The following is an 11,756-nucleotide window of genomic DNA, read 5'->3' on the forward strand; positions in this document are numbered from 1 at the left end:
GAATCAAAGGCACAGGTGCAGGACTACAGGTGCAGTGCAACAGGCACAAGGTTGTGACCCAGGTAGTGTCTTTCGGGGACACCAGGCCCTAAAGTTCAAGTCCAGCAAAAACAAAAGTTCCCTGACATGGTCATCTGAACACCTCTGAACCTTGGTTGAAGGAGATGGGGCAGGGAAAAGGTTGGGCTAAAAAGCCCTGGGATGGTATCCTTCCTCCGAGGATCGGAGGTATTCAGAGGAGCATGTCCAGGAACAATTTGACTTTTTTTTTCAAATTGTATCGGCACCACTACTAGAAAAGGTGGGAGTTGCTGCCTGGAAATCTGGACTCTCTTGGGTGCTGGTCGTGGATGAGCTGGACCCTGACAGCGGTGGCCCATATTGACTGCCTCTGTAGCCGGTGTACATCTGTGATGATTGCCAGGTGGGCACCGCTGTTGGTTGTGGGGGTCTAAAAATTGGTGGTTGCAATAATGGCGTGTCCATGTGTTGTTTGATCACCTCCAGCAAAGTGGAATGGCACGCCATCATGTTTTGGGAAGGCACCTTTTCCAAATATGGTATTAGAGACATCACAGTGTGAAAACACGGGTGTGCCTGCAATTTCAGTAGTTCCTTGCTTTGTTGATGCATTTGCTGCATCATGTTCTGCAGCTGGCCCACCGACTGATGATGCTGCGCACGCAGTTGGTCGATTTCTCCTCTGTGCATCTCATGCATCATTTTAAGCTCGTCCCTGTAGTGCCCATGTACAGCGTCGAGTTTACATTGCAGTGAAGTGATGTGGGACTTGTACTGCTCCATGATATGGCCCCTGTCCTCATCTTGCAACTGCCGGGTTATGAGAGTTTGGTGGCTCTGAAGAATCCCGAGAAGTCCGGAGACAGCCCCGGACATCTCGGACTCTGTCTCTCTCCTTGTTGGGGGGAGGGTACCTCGACGCCTCACTGGTGGGGTGGTCCTCACTGGTGGTGTGGCAGCATCTTCCCGTCCTCTGGCCTGTGTCGGGGTTGCCCTGCGCGCTGGTTGTGCTGCAGTCTCTCGGTGCTCCTCACTTTGTTCTTGTTCCCCTGGAGCTTCCATAGCGGTCGATTGTGGAGGTGCAGCTTCTTCCACACTCGGTCCTGCAACCTCAACATCCAAGCTCTCTTCTCCCAAGTCATCATCAAAGGAGAGAGCTGGGATAGCTAAGGACTCCCTCCTCCTACTCCTCTCCTCGGGGCAATAGGTTACATCGGCGACGTCATATCCACCAAGCTCTCCTCACTGCTGAACCGTGCCTCCTGGGTCGGTTCCTCTTGCTCCAAATTGTCTTCAGTCCTGTAGATAAAAACAATATTTATTGGTGTGCCAAACAGCATGTGGCGTCAATTCACAGAGCTAGCAAACACTAGCAAACACTTTATCAACCGTTTCTACCAAACATTTGATAAAGCTTGTGAGAAAAGTTCACTAGCCATGGGAATTGAGGCCAGTTTATAGCAATACATGGCCGAAGTCATGGTAGTTGTCTGCTAAAATGAGCTCTCAGTTCCTGCCCACAGTAGTGGTACTTACAGTCTAGGTTCCAGGCTTGCATTGATGAAAGACAATTGCTTGGCAAATTGATAGTCTTTTTGTCGCTTTCCCCCGCCACTGCCACTTCGTTCGGCAAGTTTTTTCTTCCGTAGCCATTTCACGTATGCATCACGTATATTGCGCCACCTTGTCTTGAACCTTTCTCCTGTAACGACATGAAAAATTGATTTCGATTATTTCTCTTGTAGGTACATCGCAACTGGACAAACATATACATCGCTACATGTCACATTTCGTATTGGGAAGAGCACGGTGGCAGGCATCGTCGTGAGGACTTCGAGGATCCTTTGGACGCGACTGAGGGCCAGATACATGCCTGTGCCGGACACCACGAAATGGGAGGAGATCGCCCAGGGCTTCTGGACCGAGTGCAAGTTTCCTAATTGTGTTGGCGCACTGGATGGGAAACACATCCGGATTCAGAAACCCGTGGGTAGTGGCAGCCATTATTTCAACTATAAAAAATACTTCAGCATTGTTCTAATGGCAGTGGCAGATGCGGACTACAAGTTTGTGTACGTGGACGTGGGGTCGTACGGTAGTTCCAATGACTCTGGAATTTTCCAGCATACGACCCTTTGCCGGCTGATCTCCCCCGTGACAGACCCTGGCCTGGGACAAGGGCACCGGCCTACCCCTATGTGTTTGTGGGGGACGAGGCCTTCGCCCTGTCCGACCATGTAATGCGTCCGTACCCAGACAGGGGACTTGATGCCAGCCAGCTACACTTCAATGCTCGGTTGAGCCGTGCAAGGAGAATGGTGGAGTGCACATTTGGGATCCTGGTGTCAAAGTGGAGGGTGTTCCACACGCCCATGCTGCTGAAACCGGGCAACGCAGTTGTCGTGGTGAAGGCAGCATGCATCCTCCACAACTTTGTGCGGCAGGAGGAAAGAGAGACTCCGGAACCCCCGAATGTGCTTCCACTAATGCCCCTGCGGAGGTATGCAACCAGGCCAAGGGTAGTGTCACTGCGGAACAGGGACCAACTGAGACTTTATTTTACCACACCACCAGGACGAGGGTGAATGTTTGGTTTTTAATATGTTTTGTTGAAATGTGTTTATTTTGGAGTTTCAAGTTTTTAAGTGATTTTAAATGTCTTAATTTTTTACAATAAATTGATGTTTAATAATTGGTCATTGTGTATGTTTTATGTGCACAGGTGGGGTACATCGCAGGTGGGTGGGAGACATCACAGGTGGGTGGGATACATCACAGGTGGGTGGGATACATCACAGGTGGGTGGGATACATCACAGGTGGGTGGGATACATCACAGGTGGGGTACAGGTGGGTGGGATACATCACAGGTGGGTGGGATACATCACAGGTGGGTGGGATACATCACAGGTGGGGTACAGGTGGGTGGGATACATCACAGGTGGGTGGGATACATCACAGGTGGGGTACAGGTGGGTGGGATACATCACAGGTGGGTGGGATACATCACAGGTGGGTGGGATACATCACAGGTGGGGTACAGGTGGGTGGGATACATCACAGGTGGGTGGGATACATCACAGGTGGGTGGGATACATCACAGGTGGGGTACAGGTGGGTGGGATACATCACAGGTGGGTGGGATACATCACAGGTGGGGTACAGGTGGGTGGGATACATCACAGGTGGGTGGGATACATCACAGGTGGGGTACAGGTGGGTGGGATACATCACAGGTGGGTGGGATACATCACAGGTGGGGTACAGGTGGGTGGGATACATCACAGGTGGGTGGGATACATCACAGGTGGGTGGGATACATCACAGGTGGGTGGGATACATCACAGGTGGGTGGGATACATCACAGATGGGGTACAGGTGGGTGGGATACATCACAGGTGGGTGGGATACATCACAGGTGGGTGGGATACATCACAGGTGGGGTACAGGTGGGTGGGATACATCACAGGTGGGTGGGATACATCACAGGTGGGGTACAGGTGGGTGGGATACATCACAGGTGGGTGGGATACATCACAGGTGGGGTACAGGTGGGTGGGCCACGGGTGGGTGGGCAACACGTGGGTGACACAAATCCATAGCAAAAGTGGAATACATCACAAGCTAACCACAAGCCCCCCAAAAAACTTCTAGTCAACATACCCTCTGTGCCTTGCTGTCTCTTGCTCAAGTGCTCAAAGTCCTCCACATACAGCTTGGCAATTTTTTTTCCACAGGCCTCTGCATTTTTTGATGTTGCTGTGGTCCGCATCCCCCTTGTCCCACAGGGCTGGTACCTGCTGCACCTGTAGGATGAGGTCTTCTGATGTGTAGGGCCTCACCCCCTCGTTATCAGACATATCGTCAGACATGTTGCTGCCAAAGAGCTCCAGCATGAAGTCACTGCTGCTCCACTCTGTGAACGCTGGTGACATGTGGTCCCCATCCAAAATGGCCACCATACCATAGAGTCAGCATAGGAAGTGTGGTATAACATCCGGTTTTTATAGCCAGTGTGTTGTGCGCTCTCCGGTTCTCATTGGTTTCCATTGGCCGGATGCAACATTCCGGCTCCAGTCCGGATACGTCAGCCGGACCAGCCGGACCAAAAAATAGCGCATGTTGGCTCCGGTCCGGACGAAACGGACGCATGTGAACGGTCGCATAGACTTTCATTGCTATGCCGTGCGTCCGTTTCGTCCGGTCCGCATGCGGTCCGGCTCCGGCACGGCGATTCCGGATAGCAACCGCTAATGTGAACCGGGCCTAACTCTTGCTGAGGGGTCAGAGTATAATAGGGAGATCCAACCTCTCATGTGGCTCCCCAGACCAATCTACTCAAGGACTGCGGTGATATAGTCCCATGCAACTCGATCAAAGGCCTTCTCAGCATCGGTGGAGAGAAACATCCCTTCCACTGAATGCCGAGAAAGCTATTGTTGAATGTTAATAGTCTTGATGGTGTTGTCTCTGGCCTCACGTCCTGAGACAAAGCCAACCTGATCTTTATTAATCCACTGAGGTATCAAAGCTGATAATCTAGATGCTGATTTTTGCAAAAAGTTTTAAATCGTTGTTAAGGAGGGAGATTGGTCTGTATCCCGCACACGAGAGGGGGGCTTTACCTTCTTTGTGTATTACAGTGATACGGGCTTTTAAGAGTTCTTGTGAGTGAGAGGGATCTACTGGAACTTTGTTAAAGGCATTCAAAAATGATGTATTTCAAAAAGGAATCCCGCTACATCAGAAGTAGGGTGAAAAATAGAAAAACTCTTTATTCTTGATCCAACATCAGTGAAGTATAAAAAAGCTCACTTGTATCGGAGCATAGAATGGCTCCTTAATCATAGCTTACAAAAACATGTGTTACACAGATTAAATAGTGTGAGGCCACACCCGAAGGGGGTGTGCACATTGGCCTTAAAGATACATACATAGTATTTTAAAAATGGTATAGACCAATACAAATCCATAAAATCACTAAATAATCAATTAGTTAAAAACACAGGAAGAACGTAGCATCAGTTAACAGACTACCCATAGATCATTATTAGTAAGGAACAGACAGCGTACATAAATGTTGGAGAAACCTTTTAGGTCAGATAACCAGCATATACCTGTGTAGCAAAAGATGGAAAGGAGGAGGAGAGGGGAAAGAAACACAAGGAGGAAAAGGGAGGGAAAAAAAAAACAAAAACCTGCTGAGATACAGACTACTTATCATAGAAGGTATTGAGGTCTAATCTTGAATTAAGCCCCAGGGGGGCACGAGTCCCTAATTTCCATATCCAAAAAGCTTCTCGTTTTAATAGTCTATTATATAAATCCCCTCCCCTAGGTGGATATGTTAATCTTTCTACGCCCTGAAATTTAAACCCAGACATATTGCCTGAATGAGCATAGAAGAAATGTTTGGAGACACTGGAGGCGTGGCTGATATAGGCAGCTTTCCTAAGACACCTTCCAGCACCGTTATAGTGCTCTGCAATCCTCTGACGGAGAGGATGGGTAGTACACCCCACGTATTGAATCCCACATTCCACACAAGCAACCAAATAAACAACATTCTGGGTCTGGCAGTTAATATACTGTTTGATATCATAGTTGCTGTGTCTGGAGAGGGAGGCAATTTCCTGTGTCTGGTTGTGAACTCGACAATAACGGCAGGTGCCATAGCCGCACCTATATGATCCTTTGTGTGTTAACCAAGTTGGTTTGAGCTTGTCCTCACTCTGGAACAAACTGGGGGACAAGCTAGTACCCAAAGTGGGGGCCCGGCGTGAAGAGAAACCACAGCCCCCAGCTAGAACCCTGTACAGTTTAGGATCAGAGTGAAGAACTGGCAGGTATTTTTTAACGATACCGACAATTTGATTGTACTCTAGGCTGTAGGAGGTGATAAAATTGATGCCTCTTTCAGATTGACGATCCCCGCTTTCTGCCCTTGGAGCGAGTAAAGTTGTTCTGGTTTTTTGTAATATTCGTTTTTTTGCTTCTGTTATGAGATCTTTCCGATACCCACGACAAAGAAGTCTAGATTGTATCAAATTGAGTTCTGTCTGTAATTTGGGTGGATCTGAGCAGTTTCTGGCCGCTCTGATCATTTCTCCATATGGAATGGACTTCAGAGTATGTTTGGGGTGGCAGCTCGTGGCTAAAAGCAACGAGTTGCCTGCACATTCTTTTCTATAAGTTCTGGTCTGTATCCTCCCGATGCTACATGGCCATACAAAGAAAGATCCAAATAATTAATTTCTGTGGTACTGTGCAACATCGTGATGGACAGATTCAGATTATTGTCATTGCAGTATGTCAAAAATCTGGGGAGATCTGTCTCTGGGCCTCTCCAAACCAGCAGCAGATCATCTATATATCTAGCATACCAAAACATAAAATTGGAGAAGGGGTTATGCTCTCCAAAGATGTGGAGGTCCTCCCACCATCCCATGTACAAATTCGCTATGGATGGGGAAAACTTGGCTCCCATCGAAGCTCCACACCTTTGGGGATAGAACACCCCATCAAACATAAAATAATTTCGGCTAAGTAGATGATCTACTGCTAGAAGGAGGAAGTCACAGACAGTCGACGAGAATGACCCGTATTTTCTAATGTGAAAATCTACAGCTTCTAGAGCTAACCTATGGGGAGTGGAGGAATACAAAGAGGCCACATCCATTGTGACCCAAATAAAGGACGACTCCCATTGTAAGGATTCCAGACTTGACAACAAATGTGTAGTGTCCCATAGGAACCCTGGAAGACGGCACACCAATGGTTGTAGGCACCCGCCCATCCACCGTCTAAGACGCTCGCCCAAGGAACCTATGCCAGTCACAATTGGGCGGCCCTTAGGTGGAATGTCAGGTTTGTGGACCTTGGGCAAGTGATGGAAGATGGGCACGACGGGCGCCTCCACCAAAAGATAATCCCTCTCTTTCACACTGAAAACCCCCAAGGAAACTCCCAGATCAAATAATTGTTTAAGTTCAATTTTGAAGTGGCCAGTGGGATCTCCAGGTAGGACCTCATAAGTAGTGGTGTCTTGCAGCTGACGCAATGCCTCCTCTTTGTAGGCTATTGCATCTAGGACCACCACAGCCCCGCCTTTATCTGCATTGCGATTCACTATCGCTTTGTTATTTTGGAGGGACTGTAGTGCTTCCCGTTCCTGCTGTGTCAAATCTGAGGCTGCTCTACCGACCCTTTTTATCCGCATGAGATCTCTTTCCACCAGATCTTGGAAGGTATCTACCACTGGGGTACGGGCCTGAAAAGGATAGAAGTGGGGATTAGAGGTGGCCACGGGGCCCGGGGCTGCCCCGGGGGCTGGGCCATCACTCATGCTGGACAGTTGTTCCAACATGAGGATGGAGGAGGCCTCCTGGAATGGAGGGATCCGCCCAGTGCCCGAGGCAGAAGACACAGAGGGCCTCGGGGCCACCCCATCCCCAGCCTCCAACTCCTCCGTTTCCAAAAAATGATATTTTGAAATTTACGGTAGTAGATTGTTGTTAGGCCATCAGGACCCGGGCTTTTCCCAATGGGAGTGTTTTTTAAGGCTGTAAAAAATTCTTTGCTAGTGATATCTGCCTCTAATTGTGTTAATTGGGTATCAGGGATATGTGGGAGGGAGTTTTCGGATAGAAAAGTTTTAATCAAATGACTTCTATCTTGCTTTGAATTTGGAGTTTGGAGATTATAAAAATCTTTATAAAAACCCATGAATTGGTTAGCAATCTCATCTAGTTTACGAGTGGTGGTAGAAGCATTTTTACGGATCGCCTGAACTTGCAATTCAAGTCTTCTTTGTTTCAATACTTTAGCTAACATTTTACCGGGCTTGTTACCCTTTTCATAAAATATCTTTTTCTTATACAGGAAGGATTTTTGAGCTTTCCTATTGAGGGTTTGAAGAAGGGCTTTCTTAGCCTCTAACAATTTCTGCATGTCTACTTTTTGAGGGGATTTTTTGTGTTCCTCTTCTAAGGAATGATGAACTGTCTGGATCTGATGACTGATGAAGCCCTCCATCTCCTTTTTGTATTGGGCACCCAAACTAATAAAGAGCCCGCGTATTGTGGGTTTGTGTGCTTCCCAAACTGCCATAGGATTGGTCTCTTCAATGGCATTGTGTTTGAAATAGTCTGACAAACAATCCTCCACTTTCTTAGTAGCTGCCTCATCTGGTAGTAGGTTTGGATTGAGCTTCCAAATCCAATGTTTAGGTTGACGACTCCCCTGGGACAGTCTGGTAGTAACAGGGGCGTGGTCAGAGAAGGAACTAATTCCTATTTCTGAGTCGATTAATCTGTGATGGTCTCTTTGCATAGTGAAGATATAACCAATCCTAGTGTATTTCTGATGTAAGGATGAGAAAAAAGAGTAATCTCTGGTGGAGGGATTAGCTAGGTGCCAGGAGTCAATTAGTTGAAGGGAGGATAAAGTGTGTTTGATTTGTTTTAATGAGGAAAAGGGCAGAGACGTTTTACCATCTCATGTGTCTATAGATGGTTCCATGGATAAATTTAGGTCCCCTCCTACTAGCAGCAGACCTTTACAGAAACCTCCCAGTTTAGATAGTACTGACTTGATAAATCTGGCTTGTTTAATGTTTGGGGAGTAGACACTGACCAATGTCATGAGTTCAGCGTTTACTTACCCCTTAAGAAAAAGAAATCTACCCTTCTCATCCTCAAAAGAATCCAATAATTCAAACTTAACCCTCTTATGTATAAGAATCATGACTCCCTTAGACTTAAAGGAAGTAGAAGTAGCGTGGAAGATTTGTGTGTAGTATTTGTCCCGAAGCAAAGGGATTTTATCTTTTTTAAAGTGGGTCTCCTGGATGAGACCTATGTCAATATTCTTTTTCAACAATTCTTTGAAAAGTGAATGTCTTTTGGCCGGATTGTTTAGGCCATTAACATTGTAAGAGGTAAAACTTAAAGGAGCCATATTAGCAATTTGAGGAGAGTGTTGGAGACCTTAAAGAACAATTTTACTAAAAGTGGATATGAACACACTACTGTAAAAAGTAATCCCTGGGTGAGCCCACTATATATTGATTGTGGAACACCCGTATTTATAGGGGATTCTTTGTTGGGGGAACAAGTACTAAGAGGAAAAAAAAGTTAACTTATCTTGAAACACCCCCTTTGGAGGAATAGTGGTCAGCAAGCGAGTTTATAGGGAGCTATAACTATATAAAAATAGATATATAGAATAAAATTCAAGTAGGATTAAAGTTGTATAATATGATGGAATGTCCTATAGGCTCCCGGTGTTTCAGAGAGTCACCTATATAATAAGCTTAATTTAGGCTGGGCATAGACTATTGTGTCATATAATGTTATATGAAGAGAAGAGCATAGGAGAGGACATAACAGTGCATAATCAGCCATCTTCATAACGAGTGATAAATCTAAACAGATCATACAAAATATATGTAGCAATTTCCAGTATTATAAAAGAAAACATGAACTTTTAAACCTTATCGAACAAGAACCATTTTAGAGCAGAGGGTAGCAGAGGAAAACGTACAACGCATAGAATAACAGTGAAAACTATCACGTTCTGTCTGAGTTTTACAGATTATGTCAGAAGTATGATCTGGAGACTCAGGTGATGAGAGGCAAAAGTAGAGTGTTGCAGATTAAATTTAAAAAAGAGAAAGGAGGAAATAAAACCTTATTATTATATTCCAAGTAGGCAGTATTCACTCCCCAGGTGCCTGAGAAGAGTCCCTGTCCTCTTTGTGCAGTGATCTATCTCTAGAAGTGTGAGATCAAGATTGAGACGAAGAGTCTCTTCTTCGTGCTAGGTTTCTGCCACGCGGTTTAGGGGGACGTTTCCATTTAGGTTCCTCAACCCCTGCTATGGCGCCAGCAGAGTACATCTGACCTAGGATCGATGGCAGGCGGAATTCACTGTACCATTCTGGAAGATCAATTGAAGCAGTCTGAAGTATGTCACAGAATTTATCCAAATCATCTGGTGTTTTAAGCAAAGCATTACGTCCATTTCTAGAAGCAAACAAGTCAAAGGGAAATCGCCATTTGTATGGAATGTCATTGCACCTGAGCTCTGATAGCAAGGGATGCAGTGCGCACCTGTTTCGTAGAGTGATTGGTGATAGATCCTGAAAAATCGTGATCTCTGCATCATTGAAAGAAATCTTATCTTGTTCTCTTGCTTGGCGCATGATATTCTGTTTTAGGTTAAAGTCCGATATACAGCATATGATATCTCGCGGGGCCTCTCCATCCCCCGTTCTAGGTTTTAGAGCTCTATGTGTGTGAGCCATGTAAATCGTGCTCTCCTTCGGTCTCCCTAGTAGGGTGTTAAAAATAACCATTAAAGCAGAATAATATCTTATGTCGTCACAGATTCAGGAACCCCTTTCATGCGCATATTATGGCGTCTGCCTCTATTATCAAGGTCCTCCATGTGGCGATTCATTTCTATGAGTTGCAGGTTATGTGTGACCACTGTTGTAGTTCTTCTATATATGCGTCTCTACTGTTCCCCCGCTTTCTCTACCACTACAATGCGCTTGACTAGGCACTGAAGCCTTTCTTTGAGTTCATAGATTGCGCCCATCATGCTATTTTTGATATCTGCTGCTAACGTGCTCATGTCTGCCATGGTTGGTAGCTGGCACATATAGTTAAGCAAAGAAGCAGTGCTCACCGGGGAGTCTGTAGAGGTAGAAGCAGTGTCTTCAGTAGTCTGCATAGCCAGGGGTGTAGTCGCCATATTGCAGGCCTTGCGGTCCGAGTCTCCAGGCTTCTACGAGCGGAAGATGGCAGGGATAGTTTTGGCCGTCTGCATTTCTGGGTCGCTCTGGTTCTTTGCAGGAGCTGCGGGTTTGTTGCTCTTTCCAGCCATGTCGGTGAGTGGTGAAATTCAGTGAAACGCGGTGAGCCAGTGTCGGAGCTCGGTCTTAAGCTGCCATCTCGCTCGCCAACTGGCCACGCCCCCCTAAACTTATTTATCTTAATATATAGGTCTATTATTGATCAACTCATTAATTGATAGTTCTATGATCACTATACATGATTAATAGATCAGCGTATAGCAGGCTTAGCTTCTGCGGTGCATGTGGTTGACCTTGCATAAGCGCATTGCATTGCAGCAAGAACTGAGTAACATCAGAACATTTCTCAAGCGCTATCTTAATATAAACACAACCTTGTACAGGGAACAGATAGCTTACTGCAGAAAATTACATTAAGGGTTGCTCTAACCAACAATCTAACTCTGATTAAAGAATAACTCTGCTTATAATCATAAAATCATGAAATTCACTCAAATAATCTGCAAAACATTTTAAAATATATATAATCTACCTAAAGCAAGATGGAGATCATAATTTATCTGCATTAGATTTTCTGACACTGCGTGCTACCGCGCACGATCGCATACGCGCACGTGCGCTCCTGCGTTGCCCCCGTTATCCCAGAGATCAATGAATGGGAACATAGTAAAATACATAGTTTTTAATTATGGTAGCATGTATTATTTTAAAGTTATAATGGCAGAAAACTGAGAAATAATGATTTTTTTTCCATTTTTTCTTAATATTCCCATTTAAAATGCATTTAGAAAAAAAAAATTTTTAGCAAAATGTACCACCCAAAGAAAGCCTAGTTGGTGGCGGAAAAAAACAAGATATAGATCAATTCATTGTGATAATTAGTGTTAAAGTTGTTGGTGAATGAATGGGAGGTGAAA

This window comes from Hyperolius riggenbachi, chromosome 5 (assembly GCF_040937935.1).
Source record: "Hyperolius riggenbachi isolate aHypRig1 chromosome 5, aHypRig1.pri, whole genome shotgun sequence".
NCBI lineage: Eukaryota > Metazoa > Chordata > Amphibia > Anura > Hyperoliidae > Hyperolius > Hyperolius riggenbachi.